General features: G+C 39.1%; 1 pseudogene; it reads right to left on the reverse strand.

Moving 5' to 3' along the window:
• Positions 1-9,332: 9,332 nt before the first annotated feature.
• LOC147611600 (uncharacterized) lies at positions 9,333-9,951 on the reverse strand (annotated as a pseudogene).
• Positions 9,952-12,217: the final 2,266 nt, after the last annotated feature.

Below are 12,217 nucleotides of genomic sequence, written 5' to 3' on the forward strand. Positions count from 1 at the left end.
AAAATCTTTGATTAATGTAAAAGAGAAAAAGATTAGTGAAAGGATTAATTCTTAATTACTTTTTTTACATAACTCATTAAGGCTAATAAGCATTTAATGAGTAGATGCTCATGAGATGTCAATTTGTCCATTTTGGGAGTCATTTATGAAGGGTGTAAGGGGTGTTAAAAGGTTGAATTTTTTGATTCCCACTTACCTTTTTGAAAACATACCCATATCCCTTTCATTTTAAATTAAAAAAATATCCCCCCCAAAAAGGAAATTTCGTATTTCCCACTAGACTCTAACTTTTTTTTGATTTTAATAGTTTCGTGAAGTCCGGTTTTCACGATGTGAACCATTTCCCTGCAACTTCATGGAACTAGAGTTCACGCCCAAAAGATTCACGTTCTCGAAAATCGCGCGCGTGCTAAAAAATTTTGAATTTAATAGTTCTGTGAAGTCAAGTTCACGACGTGAACCATGTCCTACAACTTCATAGAACTAAAGTTCACGCCCAAAAGATTCACGTCCTCGAGAATCGCATAAAAAAAATCAAAATTTATAAAACCCGTGAAGTCCGTTTCATGAAAACAAGTCCGTTGGTTTTTTTAAAAAAAGAGACTCTAAAAAACACCCTTGTTTGGAGGCTCGTATCTCCTAAATCGTATATCCAATGAAGGCACTCTAGGGCTCATCGAAAAGTTGACACCAAGCTCTTCGACTTTGGACTTGACCGTCCAACGTAAAAATCAACCATTTTGGCCTCCAACCAGCTACCTCAAAATTTGACCCGAAAATCAAGGCAAAAAACAGTCCAAAAACCACAAGAATTCGTAAAAAAAACAACGCGAAAATGATGACAAGTTATTTTCGGGATACTTTTTTAAGGTCTAAACAACAAAATCATGGATGACTCAGGAAAACAAAGTTGTAGAACTCCAAAAATACTACAACTCCCTCATACAGAGTTTTTAAAAATTCCTTTTGGAACTCCCTCAGAAATGTGCTGCAAGACAAGGAAAAAATGCTTGAATTTTTTTTCCTTCTTGAGACAGTGATGGAAAACAGGTTTTAGGACCCCCTCTTCCATCTGGGAAGTTACTAGCAGATGCTTTTTCTCGAAAATTATCTCTATGAGGTCGTTCACATGCGTATAGCACCTAAGCTATTTAGGGCTAACAGACACCCGTTTAACCCAAGGAAGAGAACGCCAAGCCTCTTAAGGCTGTAATGGGCTATGAGAAAATATAAAGAGCAAAAAAAAAAACTTGTGTTTGCTCATTAAGGAGAATTTAGGCACTATGATATGGTTATGATGGAGGGATTACCAGGGATCACATAAGGACTGAACCCAATGGCTGACATCTTCGAGCCATTGAGATCCATGCTGCAAATGCACCTCCGGACACCATTGTCTATGCCTATAACAAGCGTGTCATCGGGTTTTATACCCCCTATCACTTCGATCCCACCAGGATTTGGTTCCTTACCTAACATCTCCAAAAATCTTATAAGTACAAATCGTTTCCTAGATGCCCACACCTTGGACATGCTAACTAGTCTAGGAAGGGGGTAGCCCAAGGACTCACTGAGTCTCTTCCAACAAGAGCACACATACGGTTTGAGTGACTCATATAGAAATACCACCATACAAATTTTTAAAATTATGGGTAAATACGACGGAACAATAGACCTTGTTCAATTCATTCAAATGTTTGAACAAAGATGTGAATTTCAGCCTTTGAAAATCTCAACTATCCCACCAAGGTACATGCGTTGAACCTATACTTTTAGAGGGAAAAGCTAGTCAATGGTTCAACACATTGATGCCTGCGATCAAGACCAACTTCAAAACCTTGAAATCAACCTTCATACATGGCTTTTCCAAACAAGGTGATTGGTGGAGTGTGTTGAGATATCGATTAATGACTTGCCTAAGTGTGATAGCTTCCGCATCTACACCACTAGCATGGTCGGTGAGATTATGGGTGATATGTGGCCAGTGGGATGACAAGTTGTGTGATAGCCATTTTGGATTACTGGAGACTGGCATAGTTATAGCGCCAGCTCATTTAGTCGGGTTCACATTATGGACCGACCCTTGTATGTTGTAGTAGTTGAGTACTAACCCATATAGTTTGTACTCTTATCTTTATGTTAGAGAAGAGAAAGATATAAGAAAATTTTGCTATCCATCTCTCTCTTGTGTCTTGCTCTCTCTTGTGTGTGTGTGTTTACTTGCTAGGTTTTGAAGCTTTCCCTCTCCCCCACATTCTCTTTATGGTATCGGAACCTGGTTAGTGTGAGAGCTAAGGAGGAAAATAAGAGGCAAGAATAAGCAAGGAAGGAGGCGGTACTACACAGGTAAGCGAACCATCATCTTTTTCCCCTTCTTGGTTTAGGTACAACACCCCCTGGGAGCTACTGAGGGGGAGCTACACATCTCCGATTGAGGAGCTACACATCTCCGATTGAGGAGCTGTCTTCGTGGGAGCAAAGCTACAGGGAAGGTTTATTATCCTAATGGATAAAACTTTTCAGCCAGATTCGCGTTTTTGGTGCGTTACGGGCCCTATTTTGTCACTACAGGAGGAGGTATTTTTGGTAGTTTTCTCGAAGTTTTGGTAAAGAACTATTTCTACTTGAAATCTGGTTATTGCAATGCAGCAGTGCATTTTGAAAGTACAGACAAGGTTTTCACATGGATTTTTGATACTTGGTGTATGTACATGTACTTTGGTCACATTTGGTGACACACATGCTGTGCTAAAGTACCGCTGCTCCAACCTACAGAAGTTGTCTTTTTGTAGGTTATTTGATTGCTATAGAAAAACATGTCCAATGAAATTAATCAGATTGTTAGTGAGAAGCTCGATAAGAATAACAACCATGCCTGGAAGTTCATAAATGACCAATTTCCTAATGGTGGATAAAGGATTTTGGGATTATGTGAAGGAGACAATGAGAAGCCTCCAGAGTTATCTGAGGAGAATGCCACTCCTGTAGATATAAAGGCATTCAAGGATTGGAATCAGGGTGCAAGAAAAGTCATGTGTACTGGCTTTCAATTAGTGTCATAGACACTATGATAGAACACATACATGATGCAAACACTCCAAAAGTTGTATGGCAGAATCTGGTTCAGATGTTCGAGACTAACACAAAGGCAAGAAAGTTGCAGTTAAAGCAAGAGTTGCATACTGTGGAAAAGAAAAGCATGTCCATCAATAAATATGCCTTAAAGATCAAGGGCATTGTTGAATCCCTTGGGTCTATCAATCTATCAATGGAGGATGATGATTTGGGGAGTGTCTGTCTGAATGGGCTTGGCAAAGAGTACAAGTCATTCAAGACCTCCATTGCAGTTAGGGAGAATATTTCTAACTTTTGGGACTTGATATCTATGCTAATCATAGAAGAAAAGGCTTTAGGTGAGGATTCTACTTCACAAAGCAAGAACACATCGAAATAGGCCTTCTACTCTAATGCAGGTAGAGGCAGAGGTAGAGGCTGTGGTCGACGCCAAGGTGGTGGCCGACAAGGAAATCAGAATTCTGGACAACAATAGTCCAATGATTCATAGCAGCAATCATACATAGGTGAAAGAGACCAATCTAGAGGAAGGGGGAGCCAAAGAGGCCGAGACGGTTGGCAAGGAAATCAAAATGCAAATAGCATAGAGTGCTATTACTGTGGCAAACCAGGACACATGGCAAAGGACTAGTGTAAAAAGTAGAATGACATTAAAAGTGGAAAGTTGTAGGCAACTATACATCATCTAGCAAACATGGAGGTGATGAGACAGAAGTGAGCAACTCTTTGTGATGCAGCACATGCTTAGTTCCATAACAGGGGATGCGTCAAGATCTCTAGATATATGGTATGTGGATTCTGGCACCTCTAACCGCATGACCAGTCATGCTGAGTGGTTTAGAGATATGTAGAAAATGGAAAAAATAGGTTATGTAGAAATAGGTGATGATATTATGCATCCCATTGCGCATGTTGGTAAAGTGCCATTGTCTATGCAGAATGGAAAAATGAAGTACTTAGCTGATGTATTTCATGTTTCAAATATTACAAAGAACCTGGTTTCTGTTGGACAAATGGTTGTGAGGTTTAATCCTCAAGAATATTTTGTGGAAGACTTCAAAAATATGTGTCACTTGGTTACAAAGGGTAACATAAGTGACAAGATGTTTACTTTGGATGTGAACATGTCTGAGATAAAGGTAGTCATGTTTGCGCATGGAACATGTGTCATTGTAGATATTGACATATGGCACAAGCGCATTGGTCATGTGAATGTATAGCACTGAAGTCTATGCAAGCCCAAAATATTCTTGCAGGTTTGCCAAAGTTTAAGGTTGACGGTATGTATAAGGTATGTGAAGCATGCCAACTTGGTAAGCAGGCCAAACATGCTTTCCCAAATGAAAAGCATGTCAGTGCAAGGCCATTGGATGTCATACATTCAGATGTATGGGGACCAACCAAGACTGCAACAATTGCAGGTTGTAGGTACTATGTTACATTCATTGATGACCACACTAGGAAAGTGTGGGTTTATTTCATGAAGGAGAAAAGTGAGGTGTTTTCTCACTTTCAGAGATTTAAAGCCTTGGTCGAGAAGGAAAAATGCATGCAAATAAAATGCCTAAGATCAGATGGTGGGGGAGAATATTTCTCTAGTGAGCTAGGTGATTTCCTGAGAAAGCAAGGAATCAAGAGGCAGTTTACGTGCAGGTACACTCTAAAATAGCATGGTGTTGTAGAAAGGAAAAACAGGCACATTGCAGAAGTGGCACGTGCCTTGATGGCTGAAAAGAATATGCCACATTACTTTTGGGAAGAATCAGTGGCAACTACTATGTACATTATGAACAGGACACTCACTGCCAACTGTTCATGGTATGACTCATGAACAGAAGTTTATAGGCATAAGACCGGATGTGTCTCACTTGAGAGTGTTTGGGTGTCTTGCATATGTACATGTTCTTGATGAAGTGAGAACAAAGTTAGATACAAGGCAGAGAAATGCATCTTCATTGGTTATGCCATGGAGAAAAAAGGTTATAGATGCCAAAACCCTACCACTCATGAGATGCAAGTAAGCAAAGATGTTGTCTTCGATGAGATGAGTAGCTGGTATGCACTAGTAGTGAAGGCAATAGAAGATGTAGGTGCAAGAAGTGCTGATGTTGCACCACATTTACAACAGCAATCACAGGTGCTGAGTGGACATGGGGAGTCCTCGAGCAGTGGATCCAATGTTAGCCCACGGTCAAGAAGGTTGAGAAATGATGCACGTACACATGTATCACGAAAAGGGAAGAAAAAGGTAGATCAATCTTTTGTGCCTGATCTGTCACCAAGTCACTCATATGTGGATGGTGACTCTAGTGGCTCTGAGTAGAGCCTTGATGAGGAGCTTGGCATTCCATCTATGGTTACTCCTAGTGTAAGGAGAACTAGGGCTGTTTTGAGGGCACCAGGTAGTGATTTTCATCACATAAATGATTTGTATGCATAAATATATGCATAAAAGATTTTTTTATATTAAAAGTGTGATTTTCATCATAAATGATTTTTATGCATAAATGGATGCATAAAAGAAATTAGTTTATATTAAAAGAGTGATTATCGTCATAAATGATTTGTATGCATAAAAGATTTTTTATATATTAAAAGTGTGATTTTCGTCATAAATGATTTTTATGCATAAAAGATAATTTTTTTATATTAAAAGTGTGATTTTTATCATAAATGATTTTTATGCATAAACATGCATAAAAGATAATTTTTTAATATTAAAAGTGAGATTTTCATCATAAATAATTTTTATGCATAAATGGATGCAAAAAAGAAATTCTTTTATATTAAAAGAGTGATTTTCATCATAAATTATTTTTATGCATAAACATACATAAAAGATAAATTTTTTATATTAAAAGTGTGATTTTCATTATAAATGATTTTTATGCATAAATGCATAAAAGAAATTCTTTTATATTAAAAGAGTGATTTTCATCATAAATGAATTGTATGCATAAATATATGCATAAAAGATTTTTTTATATTAAAAGTGTGATTTTCATCATAAATGATTTTTATGCATAAAAGAAATTCTTTTATATTAAAAGTGTGATTTTTATCATAAATGATTTGTATCCATAAATTATGCATAAAATATTTTTTTAATTAAAAGAGTGATTTTCATCATAAATGATTTTATGAGATGATAAAAGTGTGACTTTCATCAGAATTGGATTTTATGCATAATTAGATGCATATAGAATTTTTATAATTAAATAAGGGTTCTCTTTAATCCTATGTTAATTTCTGCAAAAATTAGAAAATAAATAAGTAGATAATATGTGAGGAAATTCTACCGTTTTATATTCACTAAGATGGGAATGAGAAAATTCAAATAAACTATCAAAGTCAGAGATCGAGATAAATGATTATTTATTCCTCCTAGGAATTCATGTTTAGTTTAGAAATCTGTAAGCAACTATCAATGAACGAAATTTAGAAAAAGAGAAATTGAAATATTACCTTTCGAGGAAGATAGTTTAGGAAGAACCTTTCCAGACTCAAACTCTGATTCAGACTTTTGACCAAGACCTAATTCCTTCTTTAGTTTTGATCAATGACGATGTGTCGAGTTTAGGAAAAATGCACTCAAATCACCCACCAAATCTGAAACTAAGTTGAGACCTGTGATTTTGATCTGAGAATCAAGATTACAGAATTCGAGGAATTTTGCTTGGGAATCCAGATCAATGATCTAGAAGTATTGGGATACAGAATTAAGATATAACCATTGTATTCAAAACAAAATCAAAACTGAAAACTTGCATAGAAACCTTGTATTCTTAAAGGACTGTCTTACGCCAGAATGCTGGAGGGAGTATTTGGCATATGTGTTTATCTAAGGGAAGTTCCGTTGCAACAGCTAGCGGGGAGTGTTCAAGGGACAGCTCACGCGGCAAAAACCTGCCCAGGTCTTGATGTATATCAATACTCCTCTTGTAGTACATCCATCAATAACAAGGGGTAGAACATGCTGCATACATGATTAATCCGATCAACAAAACATGCAAGAAGATAAATACTTACAAAGATCTGGATAGATTTACCTTCACAAAATTGTGCCAATCATGTGTTTTTAAACCAGACAAGCTCTTGTCATCTAGAGTGAACACGTTTCGACAAGATGCTCCATATCATGTAGACGTACGAATCGACTGAATCTTCCTGTTGATAGTCTCCAGCTCTTCTGTATTGAGCACCCATGGGGCAGGCTCGTAGGTTGTCTCACGTTGAGTTTCATCATAAAGTGGCCATACATTGGGCTTTGAGTTTGGATCCTTTGAGTCATTTCTTGCTACCGCTGTGTCTTTCAAGCCAACGAGGTGTTGCCATAACGAATGACCAATGTTCTTGAATATGTGCATAGGATCAAGAAGATGACATATCCTCAAATCCTTCCAATATTCCAAAGTATACCATATCGAAGGACTTTGAGCTAGAGCACATTTTCCTCTCGCTCTCTTCTTTACAAGCGTCATCATCATCGCCACTTATGATCTCCGACTCCGGATCGATAGCGGGTCCAACAGTCCACTTTAGATCCCAATCCTTCGGTGTCATTGGTATTGGACATCTCCCTTCTTGTACCTTTCCATTAAAATGTATGGCTTGCCTTTTGTCTCGTAGATAATGATCTTCAGATAAAAATGGTCTCTATGTCGAAGATATATATTTTTGTTGAGGTTTTTGCTATAAGTTAATCTCAACCAATCACCACAAATTGGACAAGCTTTATAACCCTTGGTACATATCCCTGCATGGAAAACATAACAAAGATGATTAGCGCAATGAACATCGTACAAACGTATGAGACAATATATATATTTAAACCATTTACCTAAGCAAAAACCATATCCTGGAAAGTCGTGGATAGTCCATGCTAAAATTCCACGAACAATGAACTGTCTTGTGACCGATGCTTCTAGACGGACATATCCATGACATCAATCCCTCTCCACAAATCTTGAAGATCATCGATGAGAGGGGCCAAATAAAAATTCAGATCTTTAACTTGTCGTTTTCCCGGAATTAAGAGAGAGCATTAAATGCTCTTTCTTAATGCTGAGATACGGGGGTAGATTATAGTTAATAACTACCATTGGCCATGTATACCATTTACTTGATCTCATTGAAAATGGATTCATGCCATCTAATGCTACACCCATCTTTGAATTGCATGGTTCTTTTGCAACATCTGGCCATCGCAAATCAATATGACTACATGCAGGACTATCTGATGGAATTCGCATTACTCCATCTTTGCTCTTGTGCTCCGCTCCCCATGTCATAAGCTTAGCTAATTCGGGACTTTGGAACATATGTTTTATACGTGGAGCCAGGGGAAAATGTCTCAATACCTTTCTAGGGACCTTACCTTTCTCCTCTTTATAACGAGGCATTTGACATTTTGGACACGTCACACCATACTGACCTCTATATAAAATACAATCGTTAGGACATGCATGTATAGAAGAATAGTCAAGTCCAAGACTACTTATCATCTTCTTCACCTCATCATGTGATGCAGGAAGGGAATTGCTTGTCGGCAAGAACTTCTGAGAGAGCAACCTGCAAGTTCATTAAAAATATGATCAATAAGAAGCAACCATGTTTAGAATGTAACAAAAAATATGTTAGATTATTACATACTTCAAAAGTGCTGAAATGGATAGATTACTCCATCCAAAACGGTTTTGAAGATTAAGAATAAGTAAGCTTGCACCGAGTCATGTCAGTTGGCTTCCTGCGTAGATACGCTTTAGAGCTTCTTCTTGAAGATACTTCTCGTTGTTATTAGGAATATCGCTCACACTATTATTTTGATACCAATCCTCAATAAAATCAGACATGCCATTGTCATTATCAAAGATATCATCATGCCCATTAAAGTCCTGAGAATATTGTTTCTTTAGTCTTGCATACGCATTAGGATCACTCCTGCGTAGGATCCTCATGCACTCTATTGACATGTGAGATACGTCATGTGAACGTTGATTTGTGATATTGTCAATGTCATAATCCGGAATCTACATATTTGAAGGCAAAGAAGATTGTATCAATAGCATGCTTCTATATAAAAGAAAAGAGAGATGTGCATGGAATTCAATAATTATCACAGATACAAAATAGTTAGAGACAATAAAAGACAATTATCAAATTAAATTAGAGACAGTAGAGAACATGGTGCAAATTAAAGTGTAGAATTAGGGTACAAGAGGTCAAAATAACATTAGGAATTGTATACAATGAAGCTCTCAACCCTCATCTGTTAAGGGTGCTCGTGGAGGTCTACGCCATCCAAAATTGATCAGTAATTCATCACCAGCACGTAATGATCTGATAGCATTGACAACTATGTATCTTTCTACATCCCTACTCATATGTCCTGGTTCATGACTATTCTCACACTCCACAAATGTGCAATTGGTTCTTGAACTCATCCCTCGACTACTATTGATTAAACCTGCTATGTTTCCTTGAGAGTAAGGTCTTCCATCAACATAGAGTCTTTGTCCTTCTGCATGTGTAATCCCTCTATCAGAAAGAGAGGCTGCATTGAGACATAACCCATAAGTACTCATGCTCCGAATGTAGCGAGTAAGCTGATGCCATGGACCCCATCTATATATAGGTCCACAAAAAGACATAAGGGTGACCTCTGAACGAGGGGGCACATGCAAATCCTATGCAATAAAGAGGCCTCGTCCTGCTCCACTGATGGGTAGACGGAGCAATCATGTAGCGATTGCCCCAGAAGCTAAAAACCACTCTATCTAAAGGAAGTGATCCTCTCTGCCATCCTCCGTATCATCTTCGATCATACGTCTGTACTAGAGAATGCATACGAGTAGGCAACGAATGATCTCCACCCATCTTAGCCTACAAAGCAGGAGGTAGAGGATGTAGAGAAACCTCGAGCTGCTGTCCGTGCCGTGTGGGAGGGACATGTGCACCACTGATAGTGAAGTCATCCTCGTCACATCAAGTGAATATACCTACATATATAATATGGTTGCATTATATATGAGCCTTTGATTTATAAAATAACCAATAATAAAACTAAGGGAGAACAGTCACATACCATAGGTCGATGTCGCTCCTCAGGTGGTGGTGCTCGCTCAAAAGTACCATGAGTCATCTCATGTGAAAAGCACTACCGTCGTGGCCTCCGATATGTGCCATGACAACGAGCGCACCAGCATATAATAGACTCATCGTAGTAGAAATCATCGTAAATGGGTTCATGTGCAGTATTGGAACTCTGTGCACCCCAACCACCACCAGTAGGAGGTGGCGGTGTACCCTCTGATTGGTCCGAATTTGATTTTCAAGTACCATAAAAACATGAGTCATTTATCAAATGATCGACATTAAAAAATCAATAAAAGAAACAAAACATTAAAATCTAACAAGTTCTATGGTATATTCTAATGCCTATTGTGATATGAAAAATAAACAGACGCTACTGTATGGTGGAGACAAACAAGAGGAGGGCTGATATGTGCATGGAGACATGGCAATACTTCCGCAAGGAGAGACGCCTACGCATCACTTTTCCTCACTAGCAGAAAGTGTGTGCCTTTGCTAACGTATATTAGAATTAATATGAACTTTGCTAGATTGATTCTAACTATTCTCTAATCTATGTTATTTTGTTTAATCAAATTTACATAGACGGCACCACGAAAGAGACTGCAAGAAGCTGGTCACACATCTAGACTAGGCCGGATGGGACGAGATGGATTTGTGGCCACATTTGTGAGTATAGTTTTAACTTTCAAAGGTAATATTATTGAATGAAGAAATCAATAAGTCTTTGGTTCTGTCTTGATGCAGACCGAAGACTATGGTCGTGCACCTACGGCGCAGGAGATGGAGTGCGCCACATACTACGGCTACCGCGCTTTGCAAGCGACACTTGTTGTTGCTGATAGGCCAAATCCACTTGTGGGTATCACTGTTTTGTTTTGTAGTTTATTTTCATGTTAACTGTAATATGTTCTTATTTGATTTCACTAACTAATGCAGGAGCAATATGGCGAGGACGCCATGACAAAGGTGGCTCGACAGGAGGCCGAGAGGCTGAGAGGAGCAGTGGCGTGATCACGGGTGGGGGCACGGGTGGTGGCATTGGTGATGGTGGTGTTGCAGGTGGGGGCACGGGTGGTGGTAGTAGTGATGGTGATGGTGATCACGAGTCCAATACTAGCAAAAAACCCTTCAAAGGTGAAGGGGAGAACTTGGGCGAGGCTGTGGAGAAGTGGGTTGAAGCCATGGAGGAATATTTTGATGTCACCGGATACAACGAGAGGAGAAAAATGGCTCTTGCTAGGCTCAAAATCGTGGAAACAGCCAAGGTGGCATGGAGAAATCATTGCGACACCAATCATCTGGATAGGAATACCCAGTCCTGGAATGATGTTAAAGCCTATCTAAGAAAGAGATTTTGTCCCCCCGGATTTTTAGAAACCAAGATGAATGAATTCTTAGAGCTAAACCAGGGGAGCAAAACCATTGAAGAATATCATCAAGCATTTGCTCTTCTCTTGAGGTACTCACCACTACTATACGAAGAGCAACTTATGGCCACATTTATCGGGGAATGAACAAACCTTTAGACACCCTGGTCAAGAATGCCAAGCTAGTTTCCATGGCAGAAGCTGTAAGAATGGTGAAGGACTTCACCAAAGCCTTCATCGTTAAAGTCCTCGGCAAAGCCAGCTCCCTCATCCTTCAAGAGATTCTAGACACCCGACAGTTCTTCCAACCTTTCACCTCTGAAGAGGCACCAAGGTCCCAACCAGAATCTGGAGTCAGGAAGTTTTAGGAATGAAGGAAAACCTTTCCCTCAAAGTTCTTTCAAGAATGCACAGGGAAGAGCTTCGAAGTGAGAACAGGTGCTTTGGATGTCACGGGTTTGGGCACCAGCTCAAGGATTTCCAATCTCCTTCTATGGGACAAGGAAGCCAGGGTCCCAGAATTTAGAGACAGACTCCTTTGTATCAGTCCAATCAGGGTCCCCCACGCCAAAATCAGAGCAACCCCAGAAGAGTGCCAGCTCAGCCTATAGCCTCCATGCAAAGCAGTCTCCAAACTCCCTCCCAGAACTCGGGAAACCAAAGAGAGAGAGTTCCACCTG

This window comes from Cibotium barometz, chromosome 47 (genome assembly GCF_041138505.1).
Source record: "Cibotium barometz isolate CiBa-2024 chromosome 47, ASM4113850v1, whole genome shotgun sequence".
NCBI classification, from domain to species: Eukaryota; Viridiplantae; Streptophyta; class Polypodiopsida; order Cyatheales; family Cibotiaceae; genus Cibotium; species Cibotium barometz.